This window comes from Heterodontus francisci, unplaced genomic scaffold (genome assembly GCF_036365525.1).
Source record: "Heterodontus francisci isolate sHetFra1 unplaced genomic scaffold, sHetFra1.hap1 HAP1_SCAFFOLD_361, whole genome shotgun sequence".
Lineage (NCBI taxonomy): Eukaryota > Metazoa > Chordata > Chondrichthyes > Heterodontiformes > Heterodontidae > Heterodontus > Heterodontus francisci.
Window position 1 is genome coordinate 997,265 of NW_027141946.1, and position 9,232 is coordinate 1,006,496.

Here is a 9,232-nt window from a genome sequence, read left to right on the forward strand (position 1 = left end):
CCCTGTGTTTTAGTGATGACATCTAATTTAACTATTAACTGGAATATTATCCCCTGTGTATTAGTGATGACATCTAATTTAACAATTAACTGGAATATTATCACCTGTGTATTTGTGGTGACATCTAATTTAACAATTAACTGGAATATTATCCCTTGTGTATCAGTGATGACATCTAATTTAACAATTAACTGGAATATTATCCCCTGTGTATTAGTGATGTCATCTAATTTAACAATTAATTGGAATATTATCCCCTGTGTATTAGTGATGACATCTAATTTAACTATTAACTGGAATATTATCCCCTGTGTATTAGTGATGACATCTAATTTAACAATTAACTGGAATATTATCACCTGTGTATTTGTGGTGACATCTAATTTAACTATTAACTGGAATATTATCCCCTGTGTATTAGTGATGACATCTAATTTAACAATTAACTGGAATATTATCACCTGTGTATTTGTGGTGACATCTAATTTAACAATTAACTGCAATATTATCCCTTGTGTATCAGTGATGACATCTAATTTAACAATTAACTGGAATATTATCCCCTGTGTATTAGTGATGTCATCTAATTTAACAATTAATTGGAATATTATCCCCTGTGTATAAGTGATGACATCTAATTTAACTATTAACTGGAATATTATCTCTTGTCTATTTGTGATGACATCTAATTTAACAATCAACCAGAATATTATCAACTGTGTATTAGTGATGACATCTAATTTAACAATTAACTTCAATATTATCCCCTGTGTATTAGTGATGACATTTAATTTAACAATTAACCAGAATATTATCAACTGTGTATTAGTGATGACATCTAATTTAACAATGAACTGGAATATTATCCCCTGTGTATTAGTGATGACATCCAATTTAACAATTAACTGGAATATTATCCCTTGTGTATTAGTGAGGACATCTAATTTAACAATTAACTGGAATATTACCACCTGTGTATTTGTGATGACATCTAATTTAACAATTAACCAGAATTTTATCAACTGTGTATTAGTGATGACATCTAATTGAACAATTAACTGGAATATTATCCCCTGTGTATTAGTGATGACATCTAATTGAACAATTAACTGGAATATTATCCCCTGTGTATTAGTGATGACATCTAATTTAACAATTAACTGGAATATTATCCCCTGTGTATTAGTGATGACATCTAATTTAACAATTAACAGGAATATTATCCCCTGTGTATTAGTGATGACATCCAATTTAACAATTAACTGGAATATTATCCCCTGTGTATTAGTGATGACATCTAATTAAACAATTAACTGGAATATTATCACCTGTGTATTAGTGATTACATCTACTTTAACAATTAACTGGAACATTATCCACTGTGTATTAGTGATAACATCTAATTTAACAATTAACCAGAATATTATCAACTGTGTATTAGTGATGACATCTAATTTAACAATTAACTGGAATATTATCTCCTGTGTATTTGTGATGACATCTAATTTAACAATTAACTGGAATATTACCACCTGTGTATTCGAGATGACATCTAATTTAACAATTAACTGGAATATTACCACCTGTGTATTAGTGACGACTTCTAATTGAACAATTAACTGGAATATTATCACCTGTGTCTTAGCGATGACATCTAATTTAACAATTAACTGGAATATTATCAACTGTGTATTTGTGATGACATCTAATTTAACAATTAACTGGAATATTACCACCTGTGTATTAGTGATGCATTCTAATTTAACAATTAACTGGAATATTATCCCTTGTGTATTAGTGATGACATCTAATTTAACAATTAACTGGAATATTATCCCCTGTGTATCAGTGATGACATCTAATTTAACAATTAACTGGAATATTACCACCTGTGTATTAGTGATGACTTCTAATTTAACAATTAACTGGAATATTATCACCTGTGTCTTAGCGATGACATCTAATTTAACAATTAACTGGAATATTATCTCTTGTCTATTTGTGATGACATCTAATTTAACAATCAACCAGAATATTATCAACTGTGTATTAGTGATGACATCTAATTTCACAATTAACTTCAATATTATCCCCTGTGTATTAGTGATGACATCTAATTTAACAATTAACTGGAATATTATCACCTGTGTATTAGTGATGACATCTAATTTAACAATTAACCAGAATATTATCAACTGTGTATTAGTGATGACATCTAACTTAACAATGAACTGGAATATTATCCCCTGTGTATTAGTGATGACATCCAATTTAACAATTAACTGGAATATTATCCCCTGTGTATTAGTGATGACATCTAATTTAACAATTAACTGGAAAATTACCACCTGTGTATTTGTGATGACATCTAATTTAACAATTAACCAGAATATTATCAACTGTGTATTAGTGATGACATCTAATTTAACAATTAACTGGAATATTTATCACCTGTGTATTAGTGATGACATCTAACTTAACAATTTACTGGAATATTATCCCTTGTGTATTAGTGATGACATCTAATTTAACAATTAACTGGAATATTATCCCCTGTGTATTAGTGATGACATCTAATTTAACAATTAAATGGAATATTATCCCCTGTGTATTAGTGATGATATCTAATTTAACAATTAACTGGAATATTATCACCCGTGTATTAGTGATGACATCTAATTTAACAATTAACTGGAATATTATCCCCTGTGTATCAGTGATGACATCAAATTTAACAATTAACTGGAATATTATCCCCTGTGTATTAGTGATGACATCTAATTTAACAATTAACTGGAAAATTATCCCCTGTGTATTAGTGATGACATCTAATTTAACAATTAACTGGAATATTATCCCCTGTGTATTAGTGATGATATCTAATTTAACAATTAACTGGAATATTATCACCTGTTTATTAGTGATGACATCTAATTTAACAATTGACTGGAATATTATCCCCTGTGTATCAGTGATGACATCTAATTTAACAATTAAGTGGAATATTTCCACCTGTGTATTAGTGATGACATCTAATTTAACAATTAACCGGAATATTATCCCCTGTGTATTAGTGATGACATCTAATTTAAGAATTAACTGGAATATTATCCCCTGTGTATTAGTGATGACATCTAATTTAACAATTAACTGGAATATTACCACCTGTGTATTAGTGATGACATCTAATTTAACAATTAACTGGAATATTATCACCTGTGTATTTGTGATGACATCTAATTTAATAATTAACTGGAATATTATCACCTGTGTATTTGTGATTACATCTAAATTAACAATTAACTGGAATATTGCCACCTGTGTATTAGTGATGACATCTAATTTAACAATTAACTGGAATATTATCCCCTGTGTATTAGTGATGACATCTAATTTATCAATTAACTGGAATATTATCCCCTGTGTATCAGTGATGACATCTAATTTAACAATTAACTGGAATATTACCACCTGTGTATTAGTGATGACATCTAATTTAACAATTAACTGGAATATTATCACCTGTGTCTTAGCGATGACATCTAATTTAACAATTAACTGGAATATTATCTCCTGTATATTTGTGATGACATCTAATTTAACAATTAACAAGAATATTATCAACTGTGTATTAGTGATGACATCTACTTTAACAATTAACTTCAATATTATCCCCTGTGTATTAGAGATGACATCTAATTTAACAATTAACTTGAATATTATCACCTGTGTATTAGTGATGACATCTAATTTAACAATTAACCAGAATATTATCAACTGTGTATTAGTGATGACATCTAATTTAACAACTAACTGGATATTATCCCCTGTGTATTAGTGATGACATCCAATTTAACAATTAACTGGAATATTAACCCCTGTGTATTAGTGATGACATCTAATTTAACAATTAACTGGAACATTACCACCTGTGTATTTGTGATGACATCTAATTTAACAATTAACCAGAATATTATCAACTGTGTATTAGTGATGACATCTAATTTAACAATTAACTGGAATATTATCCCCTGTGTATTAGTGATGACATCTAATTTAACAATTAACTGGAATATTATCTGCTGTGTATTAGTGATGACATCTAATTTAACAATTAACTGGAATATTATCCCCTGTGTATTAGTGATGACATCTAATTTAACAATTAACTGGAATATTATCCCCTGTGTATTAGTGATGACATCTAATTTAACAATTAACTGGAATATTATCCCCTGTGTATTAGTGATGACATCTAATTTAACTATTAACTGGAATATTATCCCCTGTGTATTAGTGATGACATCTAATTTAACAATTAACTGGAATATTATCACCTGTGTATTTGTGATGACATCTAATTTAACAATTAACTGGAATATTATCACCTGTGTATTAGTGATGACATCTAATTTAACAATTAACTGGAATATTATAACCTGTGCATTAGTGATGACATCTAATTTAACAATTAACTGGAATATTGTCACCTGTGTATTAGTGATGACATCTAATTTAACAATTCACTGGAATATTATCACCAGTGTATTTGTGATGACATCTAATTTAACAATTAACTGGAATATTATCACTTGTGTATTAGTGATGACATCTAATTTAACAATTAACTGGAACATTATCCACTGTGTATTATTGATGACATCTAATTTAACAATTAACCAGAATATTATCAACTGTATATTAGTGATGACATTTAATTTAGCAATTAACTGGAATATTATCCCCTGTGTATTAGTGATGACATCTAATTTAACAATTAACTGGAATATTATCCCCTGTGTATTAGTGATGACATCTAATTTAACAATTAACTGGAATATTATCCCCTGTGTATTAGTGATGACATCAAATTTAACAATTAACTGGAATATTATCACCTGTGTATTTGTGATGACATCTAATTTAACAATCAACTGGAATATTATCACCTGTGTATTTGTGATGACATCTAATTTAACAATAAACTGGAATATTATCCCCTGTGTACTTGTGATGACATCTAATTTAACAATTTACCAGAATATTATCAACTGTGCATTAGTGATGACATCTAATTGAACAATTAACTGGAATATTATCCCCTGTGTATTAGTGATGACATCTAATTTAACAATTAACTGGAATATTATCCCCTGTGTATTAGTGATGATCTCTAATTTAACAATTAACTGGAATATTATCACCTGTGTTTTAGTGATGACATCTAATTTAACAATTAACCAGAATATTATCAACTGTGTATTCGTGATGACATCTAATTTAACAATTAACTGGAATATTATCCCCTGTGTATTAATGAAGACATCTAATTTTATGATTAACCAGAATAATATAATGTGCATTAGTGATGACATCTAATTTAACGATTAGCAAGAATATTCTCCACTGTGTACAAGTGATGACATCTAATTTAACAATTAACCGGAATAATATACCATGTGTAATAGTGATGACATCTCATTTAACAATGAACCAGAATATTATCCCCTGTGTATTAGTGAAGACATCTAATTTAACAATTAACTGGAATATTATCCCCTGTGTATTAGTGATGACATCTAATTTAACAATTAACTGGAATATTATCCCCTGTGTATCAGTGATGACATCTAATTTAACAATTAACTGGAATATTACCACCTGTGTATTAGTGATGACATCTAATTTAACAATTAACTGGAATATTATCACCTGTGTCTTAGCGATGACATCTAATTTAACAATTAACTGGAATATTATCACCTGTCTATTTGTGATGACATCTAATTTAACAATTAACCAGAATATTATCAACTGTGTATTAGTGATGACATCTAATTTAACAATTAACTTCAATATTATCCCCTGTGTATTAGTGATGACATCTAATTTAACAATTAACTGGAATATTATCACCTGTGTATTAGTGATGACATCTAATTTAACAATTAACCAGAATATTATCAACTGTGTATTAGTGATGACATCTATATTAACAATTAACTGGAATATTATCACCTGTGTATTAGTGATGACATCTAATTTAACAATTAACTGGAATATTATCCCCTGTGTATTAGTGATGTCATCTGATTTAACAATTAACTGGAATATTATCCCCTGTGTATTAGTGATGACATCTAATTTAACTATTAACTGGAATATTATCCCCTGTGTATTAGTGATGACATCTAATTTAACAATTAACTGGAATATTATCACCTGTGTATTTGTGATGACATCTAATTTAACAATTAACTGGAATATTATCACCTGTGTATTAGTGATGACATCTAATTTAACAATTAACTGGAATATTATCACATGTGTATTAGTGATGACATCTAATTTAACAATTAACTGGAATATTATCACCTGTGTATCAGTGATGACATCTAATTTAACAATTGACTGGAATATTATCACCTGTGTATTTGTGATGACATCTAATTTAACAATTAACTGGAATATTATCACTTGTGTATTCGTGATGACATCTAATTTAACAATTAACTGGAACATTGTCCACTGTGTATTAGTGATAACATCTAATTTAACAATTAACCAGAATATTATCAACTGTATATTAGTGATGACATTTAATTTAACAATTAACCAGAATATTATCACCTGTGTATTAGTGATGACATCTAATTTAACAATTAACCGGAATATTATACCCTGTGTATTTGTGATGACATCTAATTTAACAATTAACTGGAATATTATCCCCTGTGTATTAGTGATGACATCTAATTTAACAATTAACTGGAATATTATCCCCTGTGTATTAGCGATGGCAGCTAATTTAACAATTAACTGGAATATTATCCCCTGTGTATTAGTGATGACATCTAATTTAACAATTAACTGGAATATTATCCCCTGTGTATTAGTGATGACATCTAATTTAACAATTAACTGGAATATTATCACCTGTGTATTTGTGATGACATCTAATTTAACAATCAACTGGAATATTATCACCTGTGTATTTGTGATGACATCTAATTTAACAATTAACTGGAATATTATCCCCTGTGTATTTGTGATGACATCTAATTTAACAATTTACCAGAATATTATCAACTGTGTATTAGTGATGACATCTAATTGAACAATTAACTGGAATATTATCCCCTGTGTATTAGTGATGATATCTAGTTTAACAATTAACTGGAATATTATCACGTGTGTATTAGTGATGACATCTAATTTAACAATTAACCAGAGTATTATCAACAGTGTATTAGTGATGACATCTAATTTAACAATTAACTGGAATATTATCCCCTGTGTATTAGTGATGACATCTAATTTAACAATTAACTGGAATATTATCCCCTGTGTATTCGTGATGACATCTAATTTAACAATTAACTGGAATATTATCACATGTGTATTAGTGATGACATCTAATTTAACAATTAACCAGAATATTATCAACTGTGTATTCGTGATGACATCTAATTTAACAATTAACTGGAATATTATCCCCTGTGTATTAATGAAGACATCTAATTTTATGATTAACCAGAATAATATAATGTGCTTTAGTGATGACATCTAATTTAACGAATAGCAAGAATATTCTCCCCTGTGTACAAGTGATGACATCTAATTTAACAATTAACCGGAATAATATACCATGTGTAATAGTGATGACATCTAACTTAAGAATGAACCAGAATATTATCCCCTGTGTATTAGTGAAGACATCTAATTTTATGATTAACCAGAATAATATAATGTGCATTAGTGATGACATCCAATTTAACAATGAACCAGAATTCTGTACCCTGTGTGTTAGTGATGACATCTAATTAAACAATTAACCAGAATTCTGTATCCTGTGTATTAGTGATGATATCTAATTGAACAATTAACTGGAATATTATCTTGTGTATTAGTGATGACATCCAGTTTAACATTTAAGCAGAACACTATATCCTGAGTATTAGTGATGACAGCTAATTTAACACTTGGTCAGAATATTATACCCTGTGTATGTGTGATGGCCTCTAATTTAACAATTAACTGGAATATTATTCTATGTGTATCAGTGATGACATCTAAGTTAACAATTAACAGGAATATTATTTACTGTGTATTAGTGATGACATCTAATTTAACAATTAACTGGAATATTATCCCCTGTGTATTCGTGATGACTTCTAATTCAACAATTAACCAGAAAATTATTCCCCGTGTATTAGTGATGACATCTAATCTAACAATTTACCAGAATATTATATCCTGCGTATTAGTAATGACATCTAATTTAACAATTAACCAGAATATTATCACCTGTGCATTAGTGATGACATCTAATTTAACAATGAACCACAATATTATCCCCTGTGTATTAGTGATGACATCTCATTTAACGATTAGCAAGAATATTCTCCGCAGTGTAAAAGTGATGACATCTAATTTTACAATTAACCGGACTAATATACCATGTGTATTAGTGATGACATCTGATTGAACAATGAACCAGAATATCATTCCCTGTGTATTAGTGATGACATCTAATTTAAAAATGAACCAGAATATTATTCCCTGTGTATTAGATATAACATCTAATTTCACAATTAACTGGAATATTATCCCCTGTGTATTAGTGATGACATCTAATTTAACAATTAACTGGAATATTATCCCCTGTGTATTAGTGAAGACATCTAATTTTATGATTAACCAGAATTATATAATGTGCATTAGTGATGACATCTAATTTAACGATTAGCAAGAATATTCTCACCTGTGTACAAGTGATGACATCTAATTTAACAATGAACCAGAATTCTGTACCCTGTGTGTTAGTGATGACATCTAATTTAAAAATTGACCAGAATTCTGTATCCTGTGTATTAGTGATGATATCTAATTGAACAATTAACTGGAATATTATCCTGTGTATTAGTGATGACATCTAGTTTAACATTTAAGCAGAACACTATATCCTGAGTATTAGTGATGACAGCTAATTTAACACTTAATCAGGAAATTATAACCTGTCTATTAGTGATGACATCTAATTTAACTATTAACTGGAATATCATCCCCTGTGTATTAGTGATGACATCTAATTTAACAATTAACCAGAATATTATTCCCCGTGTATTAGTGATGACATCCAATTTAACAATTAACCATAATATTATAGCCTGTGTATCAGTGTTTACAGCTAATTTAACAATTAACCAGAATACTATGTCCTGTATATTAG